This window comes from Eleutherodactylus coqui, chromosome 8, assembly GCF_035609145.1.
Source record: "Eleutherodactylus coqui strain aEleCoq1 chromosome 8, aEleCoq1.hap1, whole genome shotgun sequence".
Classification (NCBI taxonomy): domain Eukaryota; kingdom Metazoa; phylum Chordata; class Amphibia; order Anura; family Eleutherodactylidae; genus Eleutherodactylus; species Eleutherodactylus coqui.
Window position 1 is genome coordinate 22,482,416 of NC_089844.1, and position 18,975 is coordinate 22,501,390.

The window sequence follows — 18,975 nt, forward strand, 5'->3', positions numbered from 1 at the left end:
TGGCAATCAGACTGTTCCCTGGATCAACCCCTAATAGTTCCTACCTGCCTGTATACCAGGATTGACACTTAACCTAATATTTATATCCTGTAATATACTTCTTCTCCAGAAAGACATCAAGTCCCCTTTTAAACTCCTCTATCGATTTCGCCATCACCACTTCCTCCGGTAGAGAGTTCCACAGTCTAACTGCTCTTACAGTAAAGAACCCCTTTCTGTGTTGGTGATGAAACCTACTTTCCTCTAATCGTAGCGGATGTCCTCTTGTTACCTTTGTGGTCCTGGGTGTAAACAGATCACGGGAGAGATCCATGTGTTGTCCCCTCATGTACTTATACATGGTTATTTGGTCGCCTCTTAACCTTCTTTTTTCTAGAGTAAATAGTCCCAATTTGGATAGCCTCTCTGGGTATTCCAGTCCCGTCATTCCATGTATTAGTTTAGTTGCCCTTCTTTGAACCCCCTCAAGCACTGTGACATCTTTCCTGAGCACCGGTGTCCAGAATTGTACGCAGTATTCCATGTGAGGCCTGACAAGTGCCTTATATAGTGGAAGGATAATGTTCTCGTTCTTCGCCCCTATACCTCTTTTAATGCACCACAAGACTTTATTTGCCTTTGCAGCAGCTGGCATTGGTTACTCCAGTTTAGTCTATTATCCACTAATACCCCTAGATCCTTTTCCATATCGCTTTTCCCCAGCGGTACCCCATTAAGTGAATATTTGTGACATCCGTTCCTCCTGCCCATGTGCATAGTCTTACATCTTTCAACATTGAACTTCATTTGCCATTTTTCTGCCCAAGCCCCCATCTTATCCAGGTCCGTTTGTAGCCGCACATTGTCTTCCGTTGCATTAATTATATTGTATAATTTTGTGTCATTTGCAAATATTGATATTTTGCTATGCAGCCCCTCTATCAGGTCATTAATAAATATGTTGAAGAGAGTGGGGCCTAATACCGAACCCTGTGGCACCCCGCTAGCGACTGTGGTCCAATCAGAGTACGAACCATTTATTACCACCCTCTGCTTTCTTTCGTTGAGCCAATTTTTTACCCAATTACACACGTTTTCGCCCAGTCCGAGCTGCCTCATTTTGTATATTAGCCTATTATGTGGCACGGTGTCAAAGGCTTTAGAGAAGTCCAGATATACAAGATCAATAGATTCTCCCTGGTCCAGCTTAGAGCTTACTTCATCGTAGAAACTGATCAGATTTGTCTGACATGAGCGACCCTTCATGAATCCATGCTGGTGAGGAGTTATTCCCTTAATCTCCTTGAGGTACTCATTGATGGCGTCTCTCAGAATCCCCTCGAAAATTTTTCCCGTTACTGAAGTGAGACTTACTGGCCTGTAGTTACCAGGCTCACTTTTGCTCCCTTTTTTGTAAATTGGAACCACGTTGGCAATGCGCCAGTCCAATGGTACTACTCCGGTCTTGATAGTGTCTAGAAATATTAGGTATAGCGGCCTAGCTATCTCGTCACTTAGTTCCTTTAGTATCCTTGGGTGTAATCCATCTGGGCCCGGTGATTTATCAATTTTAGTTTTCTTTAGACGCTTCCGCACCTCCTCCTGCGTTAGGTATGAGATATTTTGTGAGGGGTTCGTTTTATTCCCCTGCATCTCGTGTGGCATTTCCTTTTCTTTGGTGAACACACTTGAGAAGAAGCTGTTTAGTAGATTTGCTTTCCCTTCGTCATCATCAATGATTTCTCCTGCATTGTTTTTTAAAGGGCCAGCGCTCTCCCTGCAAATCCTTTTGCTGTTTATGTAGTTGAAAAATAGCTTCGGGTTGTTTCTGCTCTCTTTGGCGATCCATCTTTCTGCTTCCTCCTTGGCAGTTTTGATCGTATCTTTGCATATTTTGTTTTTTTCCCTGTATGATTTTAGCGCTTCCTCGCTGCCTTGTTGCTTTAGTAGTTTGAACGCTATCTTCTTTTCGTTTATTGCCCCTCGTACCGTCTTGTCGAGCCACATTGGTTTTCTTTTAGCTGAGTTTCTTTTATTTTTAAAGGGAATGAACTGCTCACATGAGGTGATTAGGATCCTTTTGAACTTTTCCCATTTTTCCTCCGTACTGATATTTTTGAGGATGTTGTCCCAATTAATGTTACCGATAGTAGTTCTAAGCTCATCAAATTTTGCTTTACTAAAGTTTAGTTTCTTTGTCTCTCCCCGATAAGGCTTCCTATTGATTGACAGCTGGAAGTTGATTATATTGTGGTCACTGTTCCCCAAGTGCCCCTCAACCTGCACCCCCCTTATACGTTCCGGTTTGTTAGTTAGTACTAGGTCCAGAATGGCTCTCCCTCTTGTTGGTTCCTGCACAAGTTGGTTCAGGTAATTGTCTTTAATTACTCTCAAGAACTTATCACCCCTGTGAGATTTGCAGGTTTCGTTCTCCCATGTTATATCTGGGTAATTAAAGTCCCCCATGATAATTACTTCGTTTCGTTTTGACACCTCATCTATCTGCCTTAGTAGTAAGTCTTCAGTTTCTTCTGTTGCTTTACGTGGTCGATAGAAGACCCCTATCAGGATTTTGTTATTTTTTCCTCCCTGTATTTCTACCCACAGAGATTCCACCTGTTCGTCTCCTACCCCTATATCCTCCCGTAGCCTCGGCTTCAAGTTCGATTTGACGTACAGACATACCCCTCCCCCTTTCTGGTTCCTTCGGTCTCTTCTGAAGAGATTGTACCCCTGCAAATTCACCGCCCAATCGCACTTATCATCAAGCCATGTTTCAGTAATTCCGACTATATCATAACTTTCATCAGTCATTCTTGCTTCAAGCTCGCCCACTTTACCGATCAGACTTCGTGCATTCGTGATCATACAATTTATATCATTTTTTTTGTTTTTTAAATTTGTTTTGTTGCTATTCGTACTTATGGCTGATCTATCAGTTCTAACTGTACTAACCCCACCCCCTGCTCGTCCCCCATTCCCTTTGCTTGGACCCAGATCGCTAATTACACTGGCTACCCCACTATTTCTCATTTTGCCCTCCCCCCCAGTCCCTAGTTTAAACACTCCTCCAGCCTTCTAGCCATCTTTTCCCCCAGCACAGCTGCACCCTCCCCATTTAGATGCAGCCCGTCCCTACGGTAGAGCCTGTAGCCGACCGCAAAGTCAGCCCAGTTCTCCAGGAACCCAAATCCCTCCTTCTTACACCAACTCCGGAGCCACTTGTTTACCTCCCTAAGGTCCTGCTGCCTTTCTAGTGTGGCTTTAGGTACAGGTAGTATTTCCGAGAAAACTACCCTGGAGGTCCTTGCCCTGAGCTTGGACCCTAAGTCCCTGAAATCATTTTTGAGGGCCCTCCATTGACCTCTAACTTGTTCATTGGTGCCAATGTGCACCATGACTGCTGGATCCTCACCAGCCCCTCCCAGTAATCTGTCAATCCGATCCGCGATGTGTCGAACTCGAGCGCCAGGAAGACAACACACCGTTCGACGATCCCGGTCTTTATGGCAGATTGCCCTCTCTGTCCCCCTAATAATTGAGTCCCCCACCACTAGAACCTGTCTAGGCTTCCCTGCTCTCCCCGTCCCCGTCTCACTGGAGCAGTCATCCCCCTGGCGTTCAGAGGGCGTGTCGTGCTGCAGCGGTGCTGGCTCTGTAATGGCATCCCCCTCATCTGCCAATCTTGCAAACTTGTTGGGTTGTGCCAGTTCAGGACTAGCCTCCCTGGTTCTCTTCCCTCTATCCCTCCTTCTTTCTGTCACCCAGCTTCTTGCCTGCTCTTCTGCTCTTCCGTACTACCATCCGCCCCCGCCTCTACCCCAGCGAGTGCCTGCTCAGTGAGCACCAAACTCCTTTCCATGATGTCAATGGCTGTCAGTGTTGCATGTTACATGGGCTACAAAACCTCACAAGTCGCGTGCTTATCGCGGGACCTGCGAGGTTTGTGTGACTGGTTGTTGCATGCGACAAAACATTGCACTTGTGAAGTAGCACATAGGAAAGCATTGGCTTCACATACATAGGAAAGCACGGGCTTCACATACATGCGATTTGTAGCATTGTAGCAACCTAACAAAATCGGGCGACTTTGTTGCCAATGTGAATGAGGCCTAAGGCTCACTTTGGCTGTGGCTTCAGTTTCTAAGGGAAGCTGCAACACCCTGCTGGATGTTAGATACGACTGGTTCTCACTGGACCTCACTGGCTTATAATGGGCGGTCAGTCTGGTTCCCTTCATTCTATGCAGTGCTATTTTTTCAGTCAAATCCACCAAGAGTGCCACCAGCGCCTCTGACAGTGGTGTGGACAGATCCTCGGCTAAATCCAACTTTATAAGGCGATACAGGCGACTCCCATGAATGACTTTCTTTCACTCTGTAATGTTCTTGTTGCTTTTAGGCATTTTCTACTGAACTTGAAAAAAAGACCAAAGATCCCGCCAGTAAGAAGAAGTCAGACAAATCTCAGGGTGAGTTCTTATTATACAATGTGATTGTTCTCAGTAAGAGAAACCATGTAATCTTGTAGATATACAAGTAGTATGGGAACAGCACTCCTCCACAGAACCAATAAGGTAGGACCCACAGATAAAGAGCTGCCAGCTACAGCAGGAGTCTGGATCAATAGACTCCACAAAAGTGTCATCCAACTAGAAGATAAGCTGTAGCAGCAATAATGGTGCAGTAGTTATGCCAAAGTTGTCTTTATTCCTCTGTGCTCAGAGGAATAAAGACAACTTCGGCATAACTACTGCACTATTATTGCTGCTACAGCTTATCTTCTAGTTGGATAATCTTGTAGATATGATACCTTTTAATGGCGAACAAAAATACGTGATGTTAATGTAAGCTTCTGGACCTCTTACAATCCTTCCTCAGGCATAATGAAACAGAGCTGGATGGGGCATATATATATATATATATATATATATATATATACACACACACACGTACACATATAAAAAAGCACAGACATATGAGACTAATTTGCACTTAAAACAATACCAGACCAGATGAGCAGAGAAGTAAATACCTAATTAGTCCACTGGCAAGGAATGCCCCAGTTTTATGATCTCTAAATTGGTGTCAGGTGGTCACAGGCCTGTGTGTTATCTTTCCCTCAGACCTGCAAATAAGGAAAGGGAAACAATACCTCTGCAGCGCCACCTTTTGGATGGCAGCGTTTCTTCAAATCAATGTATGACTTTTTACCAGGTCTGTAAAGCAATGATTGGGAATAGCATCCCTTCCGGTTGCTCCCCCTGGGAAGAGATGACGCCATCCCCTGACCCACTCACCCCTCAGGTGTTTCCACACGCCCCCTAGGTGCTCCCTCCAAGGACACCCCTCTTGATCTCCTCCAGACTTTTTTATATTCTCCACTGATGCAAGAACCCAACTCCAAGGTTCATACCATTCTTGAGGGTATCAAAAATAGCCATAAATTTATACTCCCAAATTTTTCTGTGATGTTGCGACTTGAAGTTGCCCTTCAATATGATATTTCATGCCCCATCCAGTTTTGTTTCATTATCCCTGAGGAAAACCTCGCTGTAACATCGTGTATTTTTGTTAGCCATTAAAATGTATCATATCTACAAAATTACCTGGTTTCTCTTACTGAGTACAATTACATTTTATTCTACTGGCTAACACCGTACCAAACCTTTTTTTTCAGATTATACTATAGTAACACTGCACAGTGGGGAATAAGGGACTGGAAGTTTGGTCTTTTGTCATCTGCTCCCCTTGATTTGCACCCGCTGCTGGTTTCCCTGATGACCAGCAGTTATCTCTAAGGGAGCAATAAATGCTGGAATTCCATACGGTGAAGCATCATACAGCGACCACAGAAAATAATTAGTGGATTGTGTGGTCCTCCAAGATGTTCTAGACAGAGGTGTAACTATAGAGGAAGAAGCCAATATATGGCAGTATAGTTAAGAAGACTTTCTGCAGGGAAAGTAAGAAAAGTAAGAAAAAACTTTATTGTTAGCTGCCAGATGGGAAAGGAGACTGATTCTGCCCAGAGCCAGACTCCAACAGCACCAAGGGGGACTAATGGAAGGAAAGATTATAGTAACTGTATTTTTTATGCCAGAGACACTGCAATAGTCTTTAAAACATCTATACACAGCTTTTCTGGACTTTTGGTATTAGAATGATTAATGGAAATAACCTCTTCAAATGTAGGTTTGTTTGGGGAAGTTACCTCCCCATCAGCAGGCATTCATGAACTGAAGATAGGATCCATTACTTATCAGGTGAAGATTGGAGACATAACCAAGGAAGACACCGACGTCATTGTTAACTCAACCAATAAGACATTCAATCTGAAAACAGGTATTTATGGAGCTGTTGTCAGTGAATTGGCTCACACAGTAGTAAAACGCTGTGTTATACATGCAGCAGTTTATGCATAAGTGAGTGTGAATGAGCCCTTAGGCAAACCACGCATACATTAATAACCTACAGCTGGTGAACACTTAATACATTAGCAAGCTGCACAGACCTGCATCACCAGTGGGGTTCTCAGCCGCATCACTGCTGCCACCCAGCTGTGGCAGCTGCGCAGTGACTGCCATGTGTGACTGTACCCTTAGGCTTTGATTCAAGCATAGACAAAAACAGACAGCTGTGCCATTGAAGTCAATGAGAGCAGTGACAGCAAATCTCTGCAGTTATCTCCATCCTTTACAGGTGTCTCCAAGAAGATCCTGGAAGAAGCTGGGAAGAATATTGAGGATGAATGTGCTCAGTTTGGTAAGAAGATTCCTCGATAAGGATTGTATACCTCTTACTACTGTCCTATACAAAAATCCAAAAGGAATGGGTACTGTAATGAGCTGAAACGGCCATCATCGCCATCTCTGGGTGCAGCAGGCTGCTGAGGGTGAAGGTTCTGTTGCACCCATAGAAAGATCACAGTTTCAGATGCTCATTCCCGATCAATGCTCCGTGCCCAGCCAACAAATAAGAAAACACTTGTTTGCTGTTGATCGTTTCATTTAAGTGGCATTAAAATAAAAAAAAGAATAATTGGTTGTCGGCAGCACATCAAGTGTAGACAGGGATGTGCTGCTGACAATAACTAAATTGCAGTATCGATTGCATACAATGTCCCATGGAAGTAGACTGAAACTAGTACTGATCAACTTGTTATACCTTTGATAGGAGCGAGTTGCCAGCAGGAAGTCTTCCAGTGTAAATATGGCTAAGGCTTCATTCACAATTTAGCTATAAAACGCCAACCTGAAAATTGCGATGATCTGATGCATTGGATTCCAATGCATTTGTTCAGATAGGCGATTTTTGGGGGCGTAAAATCGGCCATCCGGAAATAATAGGTCTTGATCTATCTTTTGACCAGAATATGTTGGCCGGTCCCATAGGGAGGGAGTTTAGTATCGGTTCTGCTAAGCTCCCTCCCCATCTCCGCCCCTTGCCGGCAAAGGGAGGGGCTGGAGATTAGAACACTGGCTTCTGCCCCCTCCCTATGCCGGCAACCATTAAGGGGCGGAGAGGGAACTTAGGAGAGCTAAACTCTCTTCTCCTGCTCGACGGTATTCGGGGGTGCAGCGTGTTTACGTTGCACCTGGCGTGTCTGAACGGGCGTTTAAACGGCAGTGAATCGCATTGCCTGTGTGAAGGAGCCCTTAGGATGCTATTATACGACAATGTTTATCCCTTTGCAAAACAGAGGTCGGAAAACGCTGATTGCAGCAAATACCTAGATTTGTCAGTAATTGCATTGACAAGTCCAGCTGCCAACTACAGTCAGCATAGTTCCTCCTGCATTTTGCAGGGAAGAAACACTTATGCAATAGGCTGCTATTAGACGAGAGCCTTTCATTCTCGTGTAATAGCCTTAATTGCTGGGTTGTTGTGGTTGCGCTTGCAGGGGCAGCCCAGCAATTGTCAAGAGAAAATGTGAGCGCTAGAGGTGGATGCTAGCTCTCGTTTACCAGACAACATGCTCTTTTTTTTAGCACCCTTAGGGTGGACACCCACTAGCATTTTTTTCTCCACTGCGATGTGAGAGTAAAGTTAAAGTCTCGCAGCGCAGTGCGAGAAAAAAAACGGCATCACGCCGGGATATCGGCATCACGCCGGGATATCGGCAGTATTTTCAATGGGGCCAGCGGCAGCAGCGCTAGCCCCATTGAAAAGAGATAGAGAATGCCGGGGACTTCTGCCACAGCGTGACAGCTGTGGCAGGAGTTTCCTTCATGCCCGCGGGGACCGCGGGGATGAAGGAATCCTCAGCCACAGCTGTCACAGCTGTGGCAGATGTCCGCGGCATTGTATTCCATTGCTTTCAATGGGATCGGCACTGCTGTCCATCCCATTGAAAGCAATGGTTTCTGCCAAGCCCCGCAGTATGATTATCGGGGAAGGGCTTGAAATATAAGCCCTTCCCCGATAATCAACAAAAAAAAATAATAATTACTCACCTGTCCGGCGCTCAAGCGCGTCCTCCGGCTGGCTCCCCTGCACTGCTATTAAGCTCTTTCAGCAGGCGGGGATTTAAAAATCCCCGCCTCCTGAAAGGGCTCTGCTGATTGGCTGAGGGCTCAGCCAATAGCAGCTAGTGCTTAGCTATTGGCTAAGCGCTCAGCCAATGACACATAGCCTTAGCTATTCATTCATGAATAGCTAAGATATTGCTATTCATGAATGAATAGCTAAGGGCTATGTGAGTAATTTTTTTTACACTTATTGCTGATTATCGAGGAAGGGCTTATATTTCAAGCCCTTCCCCGATAATCATACAGCGGGGCTTGGCACAAAGCAGTGCTTTCAATGGGATGGGCAGCAGTGCCAATCCCATTGAAAGCAATGGGATAGCATGCCGGGGACTTCTGCCACAGCTGTGACAGCTGTGGCAGAGGATTCCTTCATCCCTGCGGTCCCCGAGAGGATGAAGGAAACTCCTGCCACAGCTGTCACAGCTCTGGTAGAAGTCCGCGGCATTCTCCCTATGTTTTCAATGGGGCTAGCGCTGCTGCCGCTGGCCCCATTGAAAGCACTAGTGATATGCTGGTTCTATACCGGCGTCTTTCTTGCGCTGCGAGGCGAGAGTTTTCTCGCAGCGCAAGAAAGAAAATATCGCTAGTGAGTGTCCACCCTTACTGTGTGCTAAAGTAAGAAGAGGATCAGTACTTACCCGTCCTCTGCTGCTACAATCCAGCACTGCAGCTGCGCTGTGGTCACGGTGTCTGTTGTGACAGATGGTGTCACCAGAAATTAGGTAACTGCTGCAGCGTCACGTTCTCAAACTCCTGGCATCATGGCACTCGGGATATGAGCCACTGGATGCTGCGGTCGTCTGATTTTGGTGACATTATCTATCACAACAAATGCTGGGACCACAGCGGGGCTGCAACAGTGGATTATGGTGGCAGAGGCAAAGACACTTTCTTTTCTTATTTCAGCACAGTGGGCACTAAAAGATGTTCTCCGTCAACTGGACAATCCCTTTAAAGTGACTCTTTAGTCCGGGACAAACAAAGCCCCAGCACTTCTCTGACTTCCTGATGCACTATGTGCACTACCGTGTTTCTTTGGAAATAAGACAGTGTCATATTTATTTTAGCCCCAAAATATGTGCTAGGGCTTATTTTCAGAGGATGCCTTATTTTGAATTGGCTGAGCAGTGGTGAGCAATGGCTGCAGCTCAGCCAATTCAAAAATCCCTCAACACCACTCAGCCAATTACAGCCATAACTTCGTGCATTCACTGTATGAATTGGCTGAGTAGCAGTGAGCGATGGCCGCAGCTCAGCCAATCACTGTCATCGCTGTGTGTTGGAGGGATTTTTGAACTGGCCATCACTCACCGCCACTCAGCCAATTCATACAGTGAATGCACGGAGCAATGGCTGTGATTGACTGAGCGTCCGCTCAGCCAATCATAGCCATCACTGTATGGGGGAGGGATTTTTAATTTGGCTGAGCCGTGGCCATCGCTCAACGCCGCTCAGCCAAATCTTACACTCATTGGGTGAAGCGATAAGTAGGGCTTACTTTTGGAGAAACACAGTAGTATGCATCATTACCCTAAGAAAATACACGTGTAGTGGCTCAGAGGGTCCTCCAGAATAGCCACACGTTCGTAGTCACACTTTGCTATGTGCTTCCAGAAGACATAGAAAGTGTCTTATGTCAGAGAAGCCCTGTTTCTCCCCTTTTCAAGCTAAAGCTTGGCAACAGCTGGTTAATCATTGGCTGTATGTCATACCCCCACTGATTGGTAGAGGGGAGGAGAGAGAGTTCAGAGCAGGAAACTGTAGTATGAGCCAGTATGCTGAGGGGGAGAGGAGTAAAAGTGCGGGAAGAAGGCAGGAAGTGAAGGAGGTGTCTCAGTGGAGAGTCTGCGTATGCAGTCGGAGTAGGAGGTCTGCAGTAAGAGCAGCTGAAGCAAGCATTCTTCTTCAGGGAAGCAAGGATTCACCAGCTCCCTAGTCTTACCGGCAGTGAGGTGGAGTAAGGTTGAAGCCAGTCTACTAAAACAGTGAAGTCAAAGCCAGGGATAGTAAAGCGGCCATCTTAATTGAAATTCCAACACCTGCATAATTTACTTCCAGTAAGCCCTATAGATAACTAGGCCTGTGGGAATTCATACTGGGTAACCTTCCAAGTTCAAATAGAGAAAAAGAGCGTTGAAGAGAAAACTGTGTTTACAAGTAAATCAACTGTACTGCATAACCGTTTGCTCTGCTATTATCCTGCAATATTGCCACTGTTAATTCTACCATGTATGGACTACATTAAAAGCTGAAGTAAACTGTGCACTTCCGGTTTGCTAACCAAAACAGCTACCATGACTTGTGTCAAATTATTTCCACCATTGACTACAGCAGTCCCGGATGACGTGCTGGCATCACATGACAAAGCAGCGTTCATCTTAATAAGAAATTTATGTGTATTTTCTGCCACTGTGCTGCGACCAAGTAGGACATCTTTGTCGCCATTGTCAGGAGAGATTGCAGAGCCACCTGTGAAATCCATCTTGCAATCACCGTGGTATTCCCCACTTTGGCGTGTCTCGCTTGGATGCTGTATACCTGCCACTTTGGTGTCACAAATAGGATAAATCACCTGTGTGCCACATACACATGGTTGCATTACTGCAAACCTTAACTGCAACCACCTCCAAAATTCAAAAGACTGTGCAAAAATGTTTGAAGAAGAAAACAATCCCTCCGGCAACCAACAAGTGCTTGCTGATGGTCTGGTAGTTGCCCCAGATCCCGCACTCACTTCTGCGCAAGTTGCTGTAGCGCCCGCAGATACTGCATCGGTAGGCCCTAATGCGTCTTGTTTCGCGCCATTAGCTATGCCGCATTGTTTAGGAGCTCCATGGCTGCCCAAATACAGGAGGGAGAATCATACCCTCAGAGAGTTTAGAGAAAAGATGTAAGTTGTATTTAGATTGTACCCACTAGCAGCTGAACAAAAGGTTGAAATACTAATGGGACAGTTGGAAGGAGCTGCCCCAGAGATGCTAAAACATGGCCACGCAAACATAAGAAAACAGTAGAAGACATATTTGAGTGCCTGCAGACCATATTCAATGTTCTTACAGTGGCAGAAATGAAAAAAACGTTTCTTTAATAAGAGACAGAAAATGGGTAAAACTTTGAGGAAATATGCATTATCCCTTCAGGAGAATATGAAGGTGGCCAGCACCAGGCTTTGAGGGAACAATTTATTGAGGGCTTATTGATAGAAACCCTCTGGAGCCAACTTAGAATTTTGTCTGTTCAGCACCTGATACTTTTATTAAATTTAAAGAGTTGACCATTAAAATTCTGGGTACGGAGCCCCAGGCCGTCTAAGTACGGGATGACTTGATGGGTGACGATAAGCTGTCCCGCCCCCACAGGCGTGATGTGTACAGGCAGGCCAAACAGTCCAGCGATGCTGCCAGTGAGCCCCTGCTAGAAATGCAGCGGCAAATGCTCGAGTTAACCAGCAGTGTTGCAGCTCTTTGCAAAAAGATCCGTGAGCTTGAGAACTCAAATGCATCACCCCTGTCATTAGTCCCTGAGTGCAGGCTACCGCCTTGACTGCCTCGGCAGACCGGAAGTTAACCCTGTACCCTGCAGCCAGTTCATGATCATTGCCATCAGTTTGACCATGAAATCAATGCTTGCTTTCGTTTAAACAGGTGACCCCTGGGAAGGACTGTACCCCGGGAGGACAGACACTAGGTCCACACACCCCGAAAGGGATTTCTAAGTACGTAGGCCCCTGCCTTTAAATATATGTGGACAGTACGCCACTGCCTGTGTTGATAGATACTGAGTCACAGGTGACCACCATTAGAAAAATAGATTTTTAAAAGTTCTGGTCACCAAAGGTACTAAGCTGCCCCCCTCTAGACAGCTAATAAATGTTGTGGCCAGCAATGGTTTACCGGTCCTAATAATGGGATACTGGGAATCCACAGTTATGGCTTGTAAAGCTGAATTGCATTACCAAGGTATTCTGGTGGTAAACGTGCCTGACAAAAATGTACCTATTATAATGTTGAATATGAACATCCTCCGAAATTGTTATGTTGAAATGCTGGAGGCTCTGCAAAGTAATATACCCGCAGCATCATAGGCTCAGCAGACAGTGCTGAAGACCACCATTAAGGCCCTTATGGCGCAGCAAAAGTTCACCAACCCATAGGGCTATGTTGGTAGAGCCCGTGTAAAAGACGTCAGACCGTTCTTAGTTCCACCATGTCTGAGATCATTCTGTCGTGCCAAACCCGGCCTGGTCTTTATGGCAGTGAGCATGAGGCGTTGGTGGAGCTCATACCTATTGATGGTCACCCATTCTTAATGGCTCCCCTTAGTTTAGCCACAGTTAATGATGGGAGAGTCCCGATCCGCCTGATTACATTGGTAACATCCCCGTTCGGCTAAATACGTACATACTTGTAGCCCAGGTGTCCTTGCTCTTGCCTGATGACGTACTAGATAGAGAGGCAGGTAACGTCCAGCAGGGGGCACGGTCTGTCCAGTCTACCTTCCTGGCTGAAGAAACTCCATATAAGGGATAATCAGACTTCTACTAAACTTCAGGTCAGAGACGTAGCAATGAAGAAATAAGCCCCTTTTATTCAGCATAGCATGGATTTTGGGAAAGTAAAAGGTATATCCCATTCCATCCCAACTACTGACCATGCCCCTATAAAAGAAAGATACAGACCTATTCCCCCTTCATTTTATCAGCAGGTGAAGATGATGATTCAGATCATTAGAGACAGCTATAGTCCCTGGGCTGCTCCAGTTGTGCTAGTAAAAAAAAAAGATTGAGGCATCCGCTTCTGTGTGGATTACCACAAATTAAATAATGTAACCCACAAAGATGTCTATCCACAACCACGCATTGATGAATCCTTAACTGCCTTAGGTACTGCTGCCTACTTTTCCACTCTAGACTTGGCCAGCGGCTACAGGCAGGTACCTATGAGTGAGCAGGACAGAGAAAAGACTGCTTTCACCACCCCCATGGGGCTGTTCGAGTTTAACTGTATGCCCCTCGGTCTTTGCAATGTCCCTGGGACCTTCCAAGTGCTTAGGCCACAAGAACTTTGAATCCGTCCTCTTATACACCTTGATGATGCCATAGGATATTCTAAAAGTTATGAGGACCATCTCCAGCACCTTAGGGAAGTGTTCCAAATCCTTGTTGAACATGGCCTAAAAATCAAACCTAACTGACATTTACTCCAGACCAAGGTATGCTATTTCGCACATTGTTAGTGCTAAGAGAGTGTATCCAGACCCTGACAAAACTGGCCTACATCAAAAACCCTCAAAAAAGTCAGAAGCTTCCTAGATTTTGTGGGGTACTACCGCAGGTTCATACCTAAATTTGCCCAAATAGCAGCTCCTCTTCAAGAAGTCCTAAGAGGGCGCTCTAAAGAAATTCACAAAAGACCCATGCCTATATTTTGAGAAATAGAACAGGAACAGGCGTTTCAAACCCGTAAAGAAAAACTACTCCACCTATTCTAGCGTATCTAGACTACACCCTTCCATTTAATTTATATACAGATGCTAGCTTTAAGGGATTAGGTGCAGTGCCAAGTACAGAAAGGCAAGGAAAGGGTATGTCACGGCTTGTCGGTCATGACAACTTCGTAGCATGGTGGCTTCAACACAGGCAAAGACCTGTTGCTTTGTTAAGCAGGTCAAGGGTTAATGCCCCATGTGCTGAGTCTGCTGGTGCTGTCTGCCTTTGCTGCATGGATGCATGCTGGATTAGCCATGCCTAGGAGTAGGGTGGAGGTGTGATTTTCTATTCACACTGCCAGTATTTCAGGTGCACAGTGGCTATATATTCTCACCCCTCCTGATATCAGTGCTGCTTATTCCGTTCCAGAGTAGAGAAGTTGGAGTTCGGAGCTCTGCTGTGCTGGGTGTTTTGTCTACTTGCAGATAAGTTGCTGCAGGTTCTTTTACAGTTCTTTTGTTGCTTTTCAGTTCTGTTTTTGCTTTGCTTGTTGGTTCATCTCTGCAGGGGTTCCTATAGCCACAATCAGGGCCTAGAAAGAAGACCGTGGGGCCGCCATTTATCAAGGCGATGTCCCCACTTAAGGCAGGGACCCGTCACCCTGCGTTCGTGCTGAGCGTGGTGATTGTGAGCCGCATGGACAAGACATATTAAGCAGCCAGACGTTTCCTCAGTGGCTTTTTGTTTTCCTAGCAGGAGCATGATTCTTATTGAGGCATTATCCAACCAGCTTAGGTCTCTGGCTATCGAGGTTGCTGAAGTCAAACAACAACAACGCTTAGGTGGTATGGGTTTAGTTGGAGAACCTAAACTGGATCTGCCAGATCGTTTTTCTGGTAAGAGGAAGGAGTTTTTTGTTTTCAAAGAATCCTGTTAATTCTATTTTAAATTACGCCCTGATTCTTTTGGTGATGAGTCTCAGAGGGTAGGGTTGGTAATCTTCAGGTTGCAGGGAGATACCCAGGCCTGGGTGTTTTCATTGCCTCCCACCTCTGAGGCTTTTTCGTCAGTGGACTCATCTTTTTCGGCTTTGGGTCTGATCTATGATGACCCCGATAGGGTGTCCCTGGCGAAGGGTAAGATCAGAGGTCTACGTCAGAGGGAATCACCTGTTAAAGAGTTTGCGCAGAGTTTATTGATGGTTGGTCTAATGATTTACAATAGAATGACCCCGCATTACGGAGTCAATTTTGCTTTGGAATAAGATAAAGGATCTCATGGTTTTACATCCCACACCTAGAAGTCTTGACAAGGCCATCTCCCTAGCCATACGGATTGGTCGGCGGTTGAGAGAGCAGACGAATGAACTATCCTTTTCCTCGTCCGTAGAACCCGTTAAGCTTAATGAACCCATGCAATTAGGCTCTTTATCTAGTGGTACGGGGAAAAGAGAGAAGCAGGTGGGCAGAGGGAAATTACCAGCAGACCTTAAACTTAGGAGTACAAGTCTCAGATGACAAAAACCCTTTAGCTAAAACAGACTGGGTTCAAGACCACCAGCGTCGCCTCAAAGTAGCTCAAGAAATAGTAGACACTTGCTTAGTCAAAGTCAAAAAGAAACAAACCAGAGACTTCAACAGAAATGCCCATGCAGCAGATCTACAAGTAGGGGACCAAGTATGGTTGAGAAAAGAACACCGTACAGGAAAATTAGACCCTAGATGGGAGTTACAAACTTTTTTTTTTTTACTGTAATTTTTATTTGAAATTTTCAAATTTTACAATAATGCAATAATGATTTGACTAGAATACTTCATAGTCTCATTAATACACAACAAAAGCAGTTCACAGTTATGTAGATTAAGGGAAGAGAGAGAAGAAAGCATGGCTGAAATTCAAATTAAGAATAATCTTCTCCTTAGTTACCCAGTCCAATTTTGAAGTTGGACTGCTATAAAGAACAATCAGAATACTAAACGGCCTTGCCAGGGCCTAACTTGAGATAAGGGTAACTTCTAAAACAGGAGGTACATGGCGCAAAAGACAGTTTTGGGCTGTAGATTGGCAGTCTAATGGGCATTTTATGATATTACTGCTTTTACAGGGAGGCAAGGGATCTATTACTTTGTGGTGGAAGAGTATATTCTAGCCCAGGAGTCCATATTTTCAAGAATTTTCCATGCCTATCAGCTAGAATAGAGGTCAGTTTTTCATTTATTAGATACCAATCCACCCTGAACTTGACCTCGGCAAGGTCCAAGAAAGCTTTGCGCCGTGAACGGACAATAACTTGCTTTGTGGACAAAAAAAGGAAGGAAATTAGTTTCCTGGAGTTGAGGGGGACATTACTTATGCGTTGGTTTAATAGCGCTTCCCAAGGGTTTTTGCGAATGTTGTGGCCTGTGACTGAATATATGAGGGACTAAATTGAAATCCATAGCCTCCTAACCGGAGGACAGGACCACCAAACTGGGAGCATATCTCCCAAGGTCGAGCATCCGCGGGAACAGTTGCGAGAGTGTCCGGTTATTGCATGGGCCACTCGGTCTGGGGTTAAGTACCAGCGGAACAAGATTTTAAATGAAGTTTCTAGCATTAATATATTTCTGACGCTGCTGTTAGTAGACTCCCATATCTGGTTCCAGTCTTTTTCGGAGAGTGTTTCGCTGAGGTCCTTTTCCCAACGTGTTACATATGCTAATTTTGTGCAGTAGAAAGACTGCACCAATCCTGAGTAGATTTGCGAAAAGAGGCCTCTTGCATGTGGGTATCCATAGCAATATCTCTCCAATGGGGTTAAGGTCAATGGAAAACGTGTATTTTTAACCCCTTAATGACGCGGGCATTTTTCTTTTTCCATTTTCGTTTTTTCCTCCCCCCTTTAAAAAAATCATAACTCCTTTATTTATCCATCCACGTCGCTGTATGAGGGCTTGTTTTTTGTGGGACGAGTTGTATTTTTCAATGGTGCTATTTAAAGTACCATATAATGTACTGAAAAACTTTTAAAAAATTCTAAGTGGAGTAAAATGAAAAAAAAACGACATTTTGCCATCTTTTAGTGCGTCTTGCTTCTACGGCGCACAAATGGCAACAAAAAGGACATGATAACTATATTCTATGGGTCGGTACGATTACTAAGATGCCAAACTTGTATAGGTTTTTTTTACTATACTCCTCTTTTTTTTTTTAAAGACATAAAATTTTTTTCAATTATTTTCTGCGGTCATTTTGTGCGCGCAATAACTTTTTTTATTTTTCCGTCGACGTAGTTGAGCAAGGTTTCATTTTTTGCGGGATGTCCTGTAGTTTCTGATAGTACCATTTTGGAATACATACGACTTTTTGATCGCTTTTTATTGCGTTTTTTCTGGGAGACAGGGTAACTAAAAAAATGCATTTCTAGCGTTCATTTTTTTTTTCGGACGACGTTCACCGTGCGGGAAAAATTATGTAGTACTTTGATAGTTCGGACTTTTACGGACGCGGTGATACCAAATACATATTTTTAATTTATTATTTAGATTTTTTAATAATAGATATGGCAAAAGGGGGGTGATTTAAACTTTTACAACTTTTTTTTTTTTTTTCCAATAAAAAAAAACTTTATTGATTCTTTTTTTTACTTTACTTTGAAGTCCCCCTGGGGGACTTTAAGATGCGATGCTTTGATCGCTCTACTGCTTTTTGACAGGTAGCCTATGAAGCCACCCCACGGGGACGGCTTGATAGGCAGTCTGCTAAGGCAGCCCTGGGGCCTTTCATTAGGCCCCCGGCTGCCATGACACATGCACGGCTCTCCCGATCTCACCGCGGGGGGGCCGTGCGGGACCCCCGAACATCGTTCGGGGCATTTAAATGGTTAATAGCCGCGATCGGCCGCGCGGCCGCTCGCGGCTATTGCCCGCGGATGTCAGCTGTTATAAACAGCTGATGCCCGCACTGTATGAAGAGAGGTTGCATCGCAACCTCTCTTCATACATACCCCGACGCTCCATGACGTACCCGGTACGTCATTGGTCGTTAAGGGGTTAAGGAGAGAGGAAATAAAATGTTCTAGCTGTAGGTACCGGAACACTTCGGGAGGCGGTAACTTATATTTTTCCTCTAAGGTAGGAAAAGGGGTGGGTCCATTTATTGAAAGCAATTGGTATAATTTGGTGAGGCCTGATTTTGACCAATTTCCAAAGGAAATTGAGGCGACTTTATTCCCGGTGGAAACATAGGATTTTGCAGGAGTGGCATAAGAGGCAGGTGAGGGAATATTTTATGGAGTCCCAAATATGAAGGTAAAAAGGTTGTTGATCGGGGGCCTATGATTAGGCGGTATCCATAAAATCGAGTCTGTATTAAGGGAGTGTATTTCAGTTGCTTCCAAGGACACCCAGAGAGGGGTGTTAGAGGAGGAGTGTAAGAGAGCTAGCTGAGCTACCTGGGCCACCTGCGTCACAGAAGGGGAAACAAAAAATTAAAAACAATCACAGAAAATGGCCGTTACTTACTGGGTGAGGAGTGCATATAGATGCATCCTCTCACCATGCAGGTAGCTGACTACCAAATGGAGGAGCCAATAACACCTGTGCAGGACACGGATAAGACAACCACTCACACTGCCTCTTGATAATGAAGCGGGTGGATGCTTGGTGTATACTCCCACACATAGTGGATACAGGGTGCCAGCCCATTTTGATATATGTAGTTCACCATGCAGACCAGCAACCTATTAATGACGCCATGATAATTCGGCGGGTTGCCCTGCATTTCAAACAGTGAACCACATTGGTACTGCCACCCTGGGCTCCCCCTGTAGTCTTAAAGCCACACTGCATGTGAATGATAGATAATAAATGCAAGGCATTGGTTGGATGTTGGCCAAGATACATGAGCCCACTAACCACTTCACGGTTCCTTGCGTTGTAGTGTGTCCCTACACTAATATAAATGCGTCACAGAATGCACTCCTCACCCAGTAAGTAACAGCCATTTTCTGTGATTGTTTTTAATTTTTTGTTTCCCCTTCTGTGACGCATTTATAATA

General features: G+C 45.0%; 1 protein-coding gene and 1 pseudogene across 1 annotated transcript in view; one reads left to right on the forward strand and one right to left on the reverse strand.

Annotated features, from left to right (window-relative positions):
* The window catches only part of LOC136576196 (protein mono-ADP-ribosyltransferase PARP14-like), a 913,674-nt gene that overhangs the window by 747,335 nt on the left and 147,364 nt on the right, over positions 1–18,975 (reverse strand). The gene's annotated exons all lie outside the window — the stretch shown is intronic.
* LOC136577387 (protein mono-ADP-ribosyltransferase PARP14-like) overlaps positions 1–18,975 on the forward strand; it is a 59,289-nt pseudogene that overhangs the window by 14,055 nt on the left and 26,259 nt on the right.